Genomic DNA, 12519 nt, shown 5'->3' with positions numbered 1-12519 from the left:
AAATTGGAAAGTCAACATACATTCACTAGTGAGATTAGACGTTCAAGGAAGGGTTAGGTTGGAGTGATAAAGACCCTTTGGAAGCATATATGCATTTTTTTACTATAAGAATGTTATATGCATGATGTGTGTTTGAATTTGATTTAGATACATAATATATGTAGTAATTACACATTATTCGTAATATGTTGCTATGTTTAGAGACAATTTACTCATTGGAGAAGGATCGTGGTTGGATGTATGGTAGACGTGATACATTGGAATTCTTTGATGGAGTTCAAGAGTTTTGCGATAGGGCTTCGTCTTACCAACGCAGAATGGGTGTCAATTGCCTATTTTGTCCTTGTGTTGACTATAATAATGTGAAGGTGGTCAATAGTGTTGATATCATTAGAGATCATGTAGTTTGTCGTGGGTTTAGGCTTAAATACTATGTGTGGATTTGGCACGGTGAAGAAGGAGAGTACATTGGGGATGTTGATGGGAATGATGTGCATGATAGAAGCAATGAGATTCGTGTGGACGAGGATTACAGGAATGATGCATATATTATTGATAATGGTGATGAGGATGGATTTGATGATGATCAGGTGGATGAGGTGGAGGATGAAGGGGTGGATGAGATGATGCGTGGTGTTGAAGGTGACGTGTTTGAGTCGTTATCGGAGGCTTCTAAAAAGTCTTTGTATCCTCGGTGCTAAAATACTCCAAACTATCAGCTGTGCTAACACTGTTTAACATTAAGTCGAAGCATGGGTGGACGGACAATAGTTTTACTTCTTTGTTGACCGTGTTAAGTGAGATGTTGCCTGACGGGAATGAAATTCCCAAGTCTTACTATTATGCAAAGAAGCTCATGTGTCCATTTGGTTTGGAGTATAAGAAGATACATGCATGTCCTAATGATTGTATTCTTTATCGAAATGAATATGAACAATTGGAGGAGTGTCCACGATGCAAGAAGTCGCGCTACAAGCGCATGAGTTGCAATGCTGGTACAAAGGGACCTCCTGCTAAGGTGTTGTGGTATCTTCCCATCATTCCAAGGTTTAAGCGTCTTTTCTCAACACCAAAAGACGCTAAAAACTTGAGGTGGCGTGCAGAGGGAAGAAAGAGAAACAGAATGCTGAAGCATCCAACCGACTCCCCGCAATGGAAGAACATTGATATGAAGTTTGGTGAATTTGGTAATGAAGTCAGAAATTTAAGGCTTGGGTTGTGCACGGACGGGATGAATCCATTTGGCACTCTTAGTACCCAACACAGCACATGGCCGGTACTTTTAGTGATCTACAATTTGCCTCCTTGGTTGTGCATGAAACGTAAGTATGTATGTTATGCTTTCACTTTTGATAACGGGGCCAAGGCAACCTAGAAACGACATAGATGTTTATCTTGCGCCACTTGTTGACGATTTGAGAAAGATGTGGGACGAAGGGGTTTCTGTGTTTGATGCTCATAAGAATGAGATGTTCACATTGCGTGCAGCTCTTATGTGGACCGTTAATGATTGTCCTGCATATGGAAACTTGTCTGGGTACAAGAACAAAGGAAAAAAAGCATGCCCCATTTGTATTGATGACACCCTAAGCATACACCTTGATAATTGTCACAAAGAGGTACACGTGCGGACTCGAAGGTTGCTCAGGCGCGATCACCCGTACCGTAGGCAAAAAAAGGCTTTCGATGGGAAAGCGGAAGAGGGGATTGCGCCTAGGCCATTGACTGGTGAGGAGGTTTATGCTCGAGTTAAGGGTATATGAACAGTATTTGGGAAAACAGAAAAAGCTGCGGACTCAACCGCTCTCTTCAAAAAAGAATCAATCTTTTAGAAGCTTCCGTACTGGAAAGAATATGACGTTAGGCACTGTCTTGATGTAATGCATATAGAGAAGAATGTGTGTAATGCTCTTGTGGGAACGCTGATGAATATTCAAGGCAAAACAAAGGACGGAAAGGGTGCCCGGTTAGAATTGGAAAAGATGGGGGTTCGTATAGAATTGTGGGCTCGGAAAAAGGTTAGAAAGGGAAAGGAACAGGAAACGAAAAATGAAATGAGTTCGAATGAAGGAAAGGGGAAAAGAAAGGGAAAGGGAAAGGCCACGGATGCGTCGAAGAAGAAATATGCGGGAAAAGTCAAGGATGACAAGGCTTATTTACCTCTGGCTTGCTACACATTGTCAAGGCACTAGTAGAAAAAATGAAAAAGGCACCCCCCTTTTCGCACCGGTTCTTAAAAACCGGTGGGAAAAAAATTGGGCGGGATTTGGATAATTACTTTTCGCACCGGTTCCTTATAAACCGGTGCCAAATCTTGGTTTTCGCACCGGTTTGAACCGGTGCTAAATGTTTTTATTAAAAAAAATAAAAATAAAAAAAAATAAAAAAAAAAGAGGGAAAGAGGGATTTCGCACCGGTTCAGCCCAAACCTGTGGGAAAATTCATTTACAACCGGTTCGAACCGGTGCTGTAAATTAAACAAAAAAACCACTTAATCGTGAAATTTAATCTGTGGTTTATACACACGGGTGTACAGTGCTCATCATACACCCGGATAAATAAAAAAAAAGGCGGAAAGAACATCCTGTGTTTCATAAAGAACATACATGTATTTGACAAAGAACATGGTTGTAGTTGACAAAAACATGCATTACCAAAGAACATAAAGATATAATAAAAAGAACGAGATAAAAGCTTGATAAAATTTTCTGAAAAATTACACATTATTAACGGGAAAAATTTAGAAGTGATAAATAATCGAGTAGGGCCGGGCCATATCATAATTTCTCGTGCTCAAACCCGTAGAAAAGTAGCGGGTTTTCGGGCTTTTTTCGAACCCGGATCGAGTTTTAACTAAAAATGCATTTTTAGGTTTGCCCAAACCCACCCTATTTCGGGCCGGATCGGGTCGGGATGTGAGTCATGCCAATGTTGATCACCTCTTAAAAAATCCTTACCAAAGATATCATTTCCCCAAAAAATAGTTTTCTATCTCTCCAAAAAAAAATTCAACTTCCCATAATAATTTAGTTTTTTTTACTCTAACATTATTTTCAATTAAAAATAATTTAAGATTTCAATATCAAATTTCAAAATACCAAATGTTAAAAAGAACATAATTTATATTGTAAAGTACATATAGTTAATACCTAAATAACACACTAATCAAACTCAAAGAATGTGCGATAATAAAAGTAATTTAAATATGACATGATAATAAAAAATAGAATTTGGGCGTCACTACGACCTTAAAGAACATACACGCCAAATTCAAAGAACATACTTTGTATTATTAAACCCAAAAAAAAAATATGTTTATCAACATATGTTAAATAACATAAGTTATAATGTAAAGAACATATAATTTTACTCAAATAACACACTGATCACACTCAAATAACATATTAAAAGTATGTTCTTTGTCAAACATAGGTATGTTCTTTATCAAACACTATATGTTCTTTCCGCCTTTTTTTGTTTACCCGGGTGCACCATGAGCATGGTGCACCCGGGTGTATTATCTAATTTTCAGTGAAATTCGATCTTCTTCTTCCTTCAATTCAGTTTTCATTCCCCTTCTAGCTTTTCCACATTCAATTCGCACCCCTCTCGTTGTCGCCTACCTTCCCCATAGTTGTACGTCCTCCATCGAAGCGCATTCTGGGCTTTCTCATCTCCATTGCCGCAACTCGTCTCTTTCTCTCCATAGCTCTCCTCCATTGAAGCGCATTCTGCTGAGCTTTCTCACCTCCATTGAAGCGCATTCTGAGCTTTCCAACTCCATTGTAGCAGCTTCAAGGTAAGATTTATTTCGTGGTCTTCCTAATCTATTGAATTCCTTCGCAATCTAGGGATAGTCGTTGATTTAGGGTTTTCTGTTCTTTGTGGTTTGCTGTTGTGACTTTAATTTCGAGTTGTGCATTCAACAATAGTAAATTGTTTTAGGGTTTTGATTGTTGCTGTTGTTTATGAACTTGATGGTTCTCGTTTGGGCATTTGTTTATGAACTTGATGGTTCTCCATTGCTGGGTTCCTCAGCTTTCTGATTTGGCGCTCAGCATATCTAACGCGTGTACTTAGCTGGAGAAACAGATTCTATGTTGCTGTAAACTGGGCAACCACTCTAGTTTTTTGGCAGGGATATTTCAAAGATAGGAAAGTTGTTGTTGTCCCTATTGCATTGAGGTCCTTTTACTTGTAGTTTGTGCTAAAACTTTGGACGTTATTTGATTTATTGTAATCAAATTTTGCGAAACTGAATACTTCTATATATGATACTCATATTATGATAGAATTACAGTATTAATCAAACAGATCAAGGTCTTTTGAACTAATTAAGTGCGAAATACAAAAACTGATTAGTACTCCGATTATGTAGTTTCTCAATCTTATATGGCATCTAAATGAGAATGTGCTGATCTTGGTAAAATTGCAAGAAATGAGATGAAATTGTGCAAAGTTGTTGTGGTGTAATATTGGATAAAATTGCAATTATGTAAGCTGTTGTGATGTAATGAGCTGCTTGATTTATGTTGGTCATTACTCGTATAATATTGGATAAAATTGCAAGAAATGAGATGCAATTGCGCAAAGCTGTTGTGGTGTAACACGTGGCATAGGCTGGCAGCATCTCATTTAGATTTAAAATAAAGCATAAGAAATTGACCATATAGAGGTTTCCCATGCTTTACTGTGGTAGACTCAGGATACATGCCATCTTAAATAAATGATATTGTGATATTGTCTGCTCAGTGGATCTAATTTACATGTAATTTTCTCCTTGCAGTTGATATTATATCAACTATTGAATTTGACAAGACTGGGGATCACCTTGCTACTGGAGACCGTGGGGGCCAGGTTGTTTTGTTTGAGAGAACCAACAGAAAGGGTGTAAGTGCAATCATGCTTGTTTGATTCACAAAGTAACTTTCTTTGATTCTAATTACATGTTGAGGCCTATAACCTATATATAATGTGATCATATGATATGTAGCCTGGTGGACCTAGAAGAGATCTTGTTAATAGGCATCCTGAGTTTCGCTATCAGACTGAGTTTTAGAGCCATGAACCAGAGGTAGGTATCTTCATTGAATCAGCTGTCATAGTTGATGTTTGTTTCTCTTCCTTTTTGTCCTTAACTTTGCAGGAAAAGCTCACATATTTACCTTTTGGTTTCAGTTTGAGTACCTAAAGAGTTTAGAGATTAAGGAGAAAATTAATAAGATCAGATGGTGTGAGATGGCTAATGGCGCACTATTTCTTCTTTCCACTAATGACAAAACCATCAAATTCTGGAAGGTGAGGAAACTCTTGCTTGCTATATGTCTTTGCAGTTTATTATAGGATTTGTCTATCACTAGATAACTATCGAATTTAGGCACTTTCTGTGGATGAAGATATTAGTTGTATTACTCTTCTTGTCTGACTTTTTTTATCTCCCATATGGTAGTTTTGGATAGGTATAATTCTTTGTCTCGTGTCCATTATATCTCACCGGATAGCTTCCTTGGTTAGGTTTCGGGAGAAAAGAAAAGAGAGATGTTTGGTAACAAAACAGGTATACTATACGAAAGGAGGTTGCTCAAAGGTGAGATTTTTCTCTAAGTTTTTTTTTTTTCAGTTTCATATTTCTCAGTCAGTTTACCAAATTGTTATGGCTATGCTGTTGTATTCCCTGTTGGTCTGTTGGGAGTTCTATTATTATCTATGCTAAGGGATTGCTTCTTGACACCAGTGTGCTTTATTTCTCTTTTCTATTTCTAGGATGCACCGCAAGAATGGCCAATTTGCATCTTTGAGAGAAGGTTCAGCATCTTTCAATTTGGAAGCTAAAAAGAACTTAGTGGTTGGTAGAAGCCTGGGACCAGAAACTGTGTGAATCCTTGTTAATTTAATCCCCGCTCCTCCCATATGCACAATGTGCTGAAGGATAGTAATTAATTTATCTCTGAATTCCTGCTTATTCCCTTTCTAATTTTCTCTATAATTTCCAGTTCAAACAAGTGCCAGCATTGTGGTATTAGTGAAAATGATACACCAGCAATGCGACGCGGACCAGCTGGTCCAAGAACCTTGTGCAATGCTTGCGGACTGATGTGGGCCAACAAGGTGTGAATTCATAATATTGTATTTAAAATGTTTTAGAGTTGAGATTCTTGAGAGAGATAAAATGTTATAATATCAACATATATGCATTGAGCTTTGCGTAATTAAAATAATGTGCTGTAGGATAGAGGAAACCATTTGTGTAGGATTCTATTTGTGTAAAATGGTCTATGTAATCTAGTTTCTGATACTAAGGAGGGATTATGTTGCTAGAGAAGAAATTATGAGCCTGATTTGATAATTGAAACAAATTTGGTTGATAATTGAACTATGAAATTGGACCTATTCTCCCATTACTACTACTGTTTGATTGGAAATATGAATTTGGACCTCTTCTCCCAACAATGAACAATGATACAGTTAGAATTAGATTCATCTCAATAAATTAATCCAATAGAAAATCATTTTATGGTTTATATGCTGTATTTATAGGTAGTGTGATAAATAATAATGATCAAACAGAGACACAGCCACAGAAGCAAACAGATGCCCAGCCTGCCTCTTTTTTTTTTATTTTTTTTTTTATTATTTTTATATATTTTTTTTTTGTTTAATATTTGAATTCTTACGTCTACGCATTTGACTCTACATCGTGTAAAGAATGTAACCTCCTCAGTCTAGGTAATTACAGTCCGTATATGTTCTTTACAGAAATCTTGTTGGAGCCGATTTGGGTGGTGAATTGGGGCATAGGATTATTCACATCTATTAAATCAATGTAAGATCTCTCTTTTTGCTATATGGACTTGTAACTTGACCCTGTTAGACACACAGGAAGTAATAAAATTATCTTGTAATTGAAGGAGAGTGGTATCACACAACAGATTGTCTAATTGCTTGCCTCTATTGTGCATTTGTGTAGTCCTCTGTTGTAAATGTTACTATATTTGAATGTATTTAATATTCTTAATCTTCACCAATATCTTACTTGTTTAGTCTTGCAGTCTTTTATTGTTGATCTGCACGAGAAGTTGACTGGCATTAGCATCTATGGTGCAGTTATGGACATCTCTCAAGAAGCAAATACTGCAAAATCTATATTCAATATGAAGATTTAAGATCCAACAGGAGCTATTTATGTAAAGCTGCATTTAATGAATCTTGGTATTACTAATTTGAAGTTTCGAAAAATGTTTCTTCGTTAGAGGATCAATTTGTTTGTTGATTTCTTCAATCATGTTCTTCAGGTCTTTAGGGAGATTGAGTCTTGATCACACTGTGTACATCTCTGGTTTGACATGTGCCAAGACAAAACACAAGGGGTGAACTCAACACTTATTTCCAATGATTATTGATATGCACATATCTTTATTGGCTATTGGTTTCTCTGACCAATTTTTGTAATCTGGTTCTAGTTAAGTAATATAAAATTCTGTATAGCCTCACCTCAGATTGTAATATATTAAGTTTCTTTAACAGTCTAGAAGCACGATGGTTTGAAAATGGTCCTGGAACTTCCTTTGTCAACCTAAGCTACTTGCCTGCAATCTTGAACTCATCTTGTCTCCACAAGCATTCTTACCTTGCTGATGTGTCAAGGCAGAATACTGGTACACATGTATGTCCTCCACAAGCTGGCATCTTTTGTATCACCTGGCTGATTACGTGTTTTAAGTGATTTTCTGCTAGATAGCATTCATCAGTTTGATAACTGAATTTGCATGTTGGTAGCATAGCCTATGACTGGTTAAATATGTCTTTGTCTCTGTTTACTATATTTTCGTTTATGAAAACTAAGATCTAGAGCTGTTAACTCTTATAGACTCTGCTAATGCATCTTTAGCCAAAGCTGAAGCTTGGGGTTTTCAAAAAGTCTTCTCGTGTAGAACTAGCTAGCTTAAATGGTGAAGTCTCTGGAGTAGTACCTTTGTGGTTGCTGACTGAGAAAGTAATCTTCTCTTGACTAATATATTCTCCTGGTTTATTTGGTCAATCACTCAATCCTATAAAATTTCGCTTTACTCCTAAACCAGGAACCTTACTTATTGTAAATATTCTTAAGTCATTATATACTACATACTTAAATCTGACAATTCTTTGAAGAATACAACTGAAACCCTTAAGTCGTTTTTTTTTTAACCTTTTTTTATTGACTGCTTCCTGTCTTTTAGAAATAGAATTGGTTGTGAAAAACATATACCTAAGTAGGATTCAATCACAATAGTAAGAAGGGGAGGGGGGTGGGTGAGGGGTTCTTTCAGAAATAGAATTGGTTGTGAAAAATATAAACCTGGGTAGTATTCCACCACAAAACTAAGAAGGGGAGGGAGGGGGGGTCTCACTGCATGAGAGTATACCTTATTTTTCGTGAATTACAAACTAAATCTGATGATAAGTTAGATTGTTCACAACTCTTACCCTGTTTCTCCTGCTGTCAATATCGAGCAGATTTGCAAGGTGTGGCTGGACCAAATTGAATACTGTCATGTTAATACAAGATTGGCACATGTTACTTGTGGTCATTTTGTTAAGACAACTGCAAGTGGTTCTGTTGAATGTGAATTTTGTTGCTGCAACTGTGAGACGAAAACTAGATGCACTTTCCATGTAAAAATAATTGTGGCTGATGATAGTGGTAAAGTCTTTGCATGGTGTATTGGTCAAAATGCGATTGAACTACTGCAAATATCTCCAGATGAATTCTATGAATTGCCTGAGGTATGCTTCTTCATCACCTATTTCCTTTTCTTATAGGACACCTGTTTTAGTTACTGCTAAGATTGGAACGTAATTTCATTAAATAAGTCCAAACCAATTTTGTCCTCGCTTTTGGGAAAACTCTGCTCAAATATTGGGGTATTTGTGCATAATGTTAGAAATAAAGTTGGTGGTAGAAATTTTCAAGACGATTGGAAGACAATAGATTAGCATTAAGCTTAGTCTAATATTGTTGCTTCCCTTGGCATTCAGGAGGAACAAGTTATTTACCCATGTTCGCTGGAGAACGAAAGATACATGATAGCAAAACTGTGGTCAGCAGGAAACCATCTTCAAGGAATGTGTGACTGCAGAAAATGAGATGGTATACTTCATCTTCGTTTCAAATTTCTGATTTGCTTATTGAATTGCAATAAAAATCCCAACCTTGTATTTTATTTTATTGTATATTTTATTTTTTTGGAAGAAAATTGTAATATTACAGCCTATTTTAATGAAAATAGGTAACTTTATATATATGTTAGTGTTTATATATCAATTTAAGTGAAAAAAATGCAAAAAAAAAAAAAAAACATTTATTTCTTTGGGGCATTTTTAGCACCGGTTTTGAAACAGAACCGGTGCTAAAAGTTTTGTTTTTTAATATTCTTGGGGACTTTTTCGCACCGGTTCACATCAAGAACCGGTGCGAAAAATAAGTTTTCGCACTGGTGCGAAAAGTCTTGGGATTTAGCACCCCCCAAATCAAGACCGGTTCAAAACCGGTGCTAAATGGGGGGTTTGAACCAGTGCGGATTACGTGTTTTTGCCTAGTGAGGGTAGAAAAACGGATGTTTTGTGCATGTCTGTACGGCATTAAGGTTCCATCAGGGTACGCATCTAACATGAAAAGATTTGTTTCCTTGAATGGAGAATTGAAGCTGACAAGTATGAAATCCCACGATTGTCATGTTCTGATGCAAGTATTCCAACCAATTGCAATACGTGGTATTTTACCAAAGCACGTGAGGGAAGCTATTACAAGCCTCTGTTCGTTTTTCAATACAATATGCAGCAAAGTGCTTGATCCTTGTACACTTGATGCTTTGCAGGCGGATGTGGTTGTGACTATGTGCAAATTTGAGATGTACTTCCCACCCTCATTTTTTGACATAATGGTGCATTTGATTCTTCATTTGGTGCGTAAGATTTAATTGTGCGGTCCAGTGTTCATGAGGTGGTGATATCCTTTTGAAAGACACATGAGTACATTGCAAGATAAGGTAAGGAATCGGGCTCACCCGGAAGGAAGTATGATTCAAGGGACCGTGGGTGAAGAGATTGGTAATTTTGTGGCCGACTATATAGCCATTGTTGAACCTATTGGTCTTCCTACTTCTCGACATGAAGGGAGACTTGATGGTCAGGGCACAATCGGGTCGAAAAGAATGTCACCTGACCGAGATAAGTTCTTACAAGCAAACCTATATGTGTTGCATCATGTTACAGATGTTCACCCATACTTAGATGAGCACCTGGCTAGTTTGCGTGATGAATTCCCATCGAAAGGTGAAAGGGCTCGACAATTGTACTATGTTGAACGGGGTATCAAGGAATCAGTGCGTACGGGAGACAAGTTCATATTCGTCCCGTGTTTTGAGGAGTACGTCCGACCATGTCAAATTCATTTGTTTCCCCTAATTATATGTTGCACATGGCTAATTATTGATTTGTTTGTGTATTGTGAATTTATGTAGTTCACATTGGACCCTGCTGGTGATTTGTGTTTCCAGTAACACAATCTTCCTTTTTTATTCTGCTCGGTTGCCTCATCCAAAAAAGCTCCTCGTGAAGTTTGTACTGCGAAAGTAAATAAAGCTCCCTAGTGTTGATTATCATTACCTAACTCATTTATTAGTCATACTAATCAAGTTTGAACTTACTTTTCTATAGTGTTATGAAGAAGATAAATTGTCGAGCTCCTCAAGGTCCCACATGGAAATCACCGATGGTAATGCTACATGATATTGTGATTTTCATAATAAACAATGCGTAATATGTTGCTAGTTTGCTATGCATGTTTGATTCATGTACTTTGTTCCTATGCTAGTGCGCACAACAAGATAACGGAGTTGATTGTGGACTATACGTGATGAGATTCATGTTCGACATACTGAGTCGTTGTACAGACACACTACAGCTTGATGAGGTATGCCATTGACTTAGTTAATTTGCACTTTTCGTGTGATTTGACAAGAAATGTAGGAAATAGACATCCTAGTAATCATGTAGGCCTTATTTGGTTCATTTTGAATGAAATTGCGTCCTAAAACCATTGAATTGATCTTTTAATGTGATTTCAAGGCTTAGCCGCCTATAACTAGGTAATAATGACATGTTAAGAGCAAAAATGAGTTGATTTGATAAGAAATGTAGAAAATAGGCATCCAAGTAGTCATATAGGCCTTATTTGTGCCATTTTGGATGAAAATGCGTAATAAAACCCTAATTACTTGCTCTTTTAATGTGATTTCAAGGCTTAGCCGCCTCTAACTAGGTAATTGCGTCCTAAAACACTTGAATTGTAACATAATTTTTGTTTATCCAAGTTTTGCAAGGTACATAAAGGAGGTCCATTGACGAGCATGGAACTTAATGAACTTCGAGACATGTTGGCGTCTTTCATCACATTTAATTTAATTTGAACTTGTTAACTACATTAATAATTAGTATTGTTTGTAAATATGACACTTTTTTTTTATAAGGAGTTGTAAATATATATGACACTTCATTGTATTGCATTTGGGATTATTAATTAATATCTATTTATAGTTGTTATTATTTCAATTTAGAAATTATTATATTATTATTGTTATTAGTATTAATAATAATAATAATAATAATAATATAATAATAATAATAATAATAATAATTATTATTATTATTATTATTATTATTATTGATGGTAGAATTAATGCAGGATGTGCAGGTTATTATTATTATTAATATATTATTTATAGCAAAAATATTTTTTTTAAAAAAGGGGTTTTAGCACCGATTTTTGCTTAGAACCGGTGCAAAAAGTGTTTAATATTCAAGGCGCGCAAGCACTTTTGGCACCGGTTCTAAGTAAAAACCGGTGCGAAAAGTTGTGTTTTTGCCACCGGTTAACCCCTAGAACCGGTGCGTAAAGTGATTTTTGCCACCGGTTTTGAACCGGTGCAAAAACTATGGGGTTTTAGCACCCCCTAAATACAACCCAGTTCAAAACCGGTGGGAAAGGAGGGGTTTGAACCGATGGGGAATTGGTTTTTTCGCCTAGTGCATTAAGGCACTACCTGGTTGCAATTAGACTATGTTTCAGGAGGAGGTTAGGGACAAGTTTTACCTTAGTTTCCTACTAAAACAGAAAGCTAAAGAATTTTCTAACCTAGCAATGGGAGACATGTCAGCCATTGAGTTTTATACTATGTTTATTAAACTGTAAAAGTTTACCAAAGAGTCTGTTGCTACAGAAAAAGGCGAAAGCTAGGAAGTTTGAGAGTGGATTGACCACTGATCTTCAATTAAAGTTGTGTGGACAAGTGTTCGAAACCTTGGATGAAGTTTATGGGAGGTCTGCACACCTTTATGCATTAGAGTAGAATAAAAGGAAGGAATTAGCTGAGGTGGAAGGGAAGGAAAAGAGAAAAGAGATGGGACAGAACTTTGGAAACCCTCAAGGTAACCAGAACAACTTCAAGAAGCAGAAATACCACCAAAACAACAACAGCAACA

General features: G+C 36.6%; 1 long non-coding RNA gene across 1 annotated transcript; it reads left to right on the top strand.

Moving 5' to 3' along the window:
• The first annotated feature begins 3558 nt into the window (after positions 1 to 3558).
• On the top strand, positions 3559 to 7035 carry LOC110727380. The gene is made up of 8 exons (XR_002512546.1): positions 3559 to 3799; positions 4787 to 4890; positions 4994 to 5074; positions 5179 to 5298; positions 5515 to 5587; positions 5764 to 5874; positions 5994 to 6108; positions 6757 to 7035. It is a non-coding gene; the product is annotated as an uncharacterized LOC110727380 (long non-coding RNA).
• The last annotated feature ends 5484 nt before the right edge of the window (positions 7036 to 12519 follow it).

The sequence above is a fragment of the Chenopodium quinoa genome, unplaced genomic scaffold (assembly GCF_001683475.1).
Source record: "Chenopodium quinoa cultivar QQ74 unplaced genomic scaffold, ASM168347v1, whole genome shotgun sequence".
In the NCBI taxonomy this organism is placed as follows: Eukaryota; Viridiplantae; Streptophyta; class Magnoliopsida; order Caryophyllales; family Amaranthaceae; genus Chenopodium; species Chenopodium quinoa.
This window is presented reverse-complemented; position numbering and strand designations above follow the sequence as displayed.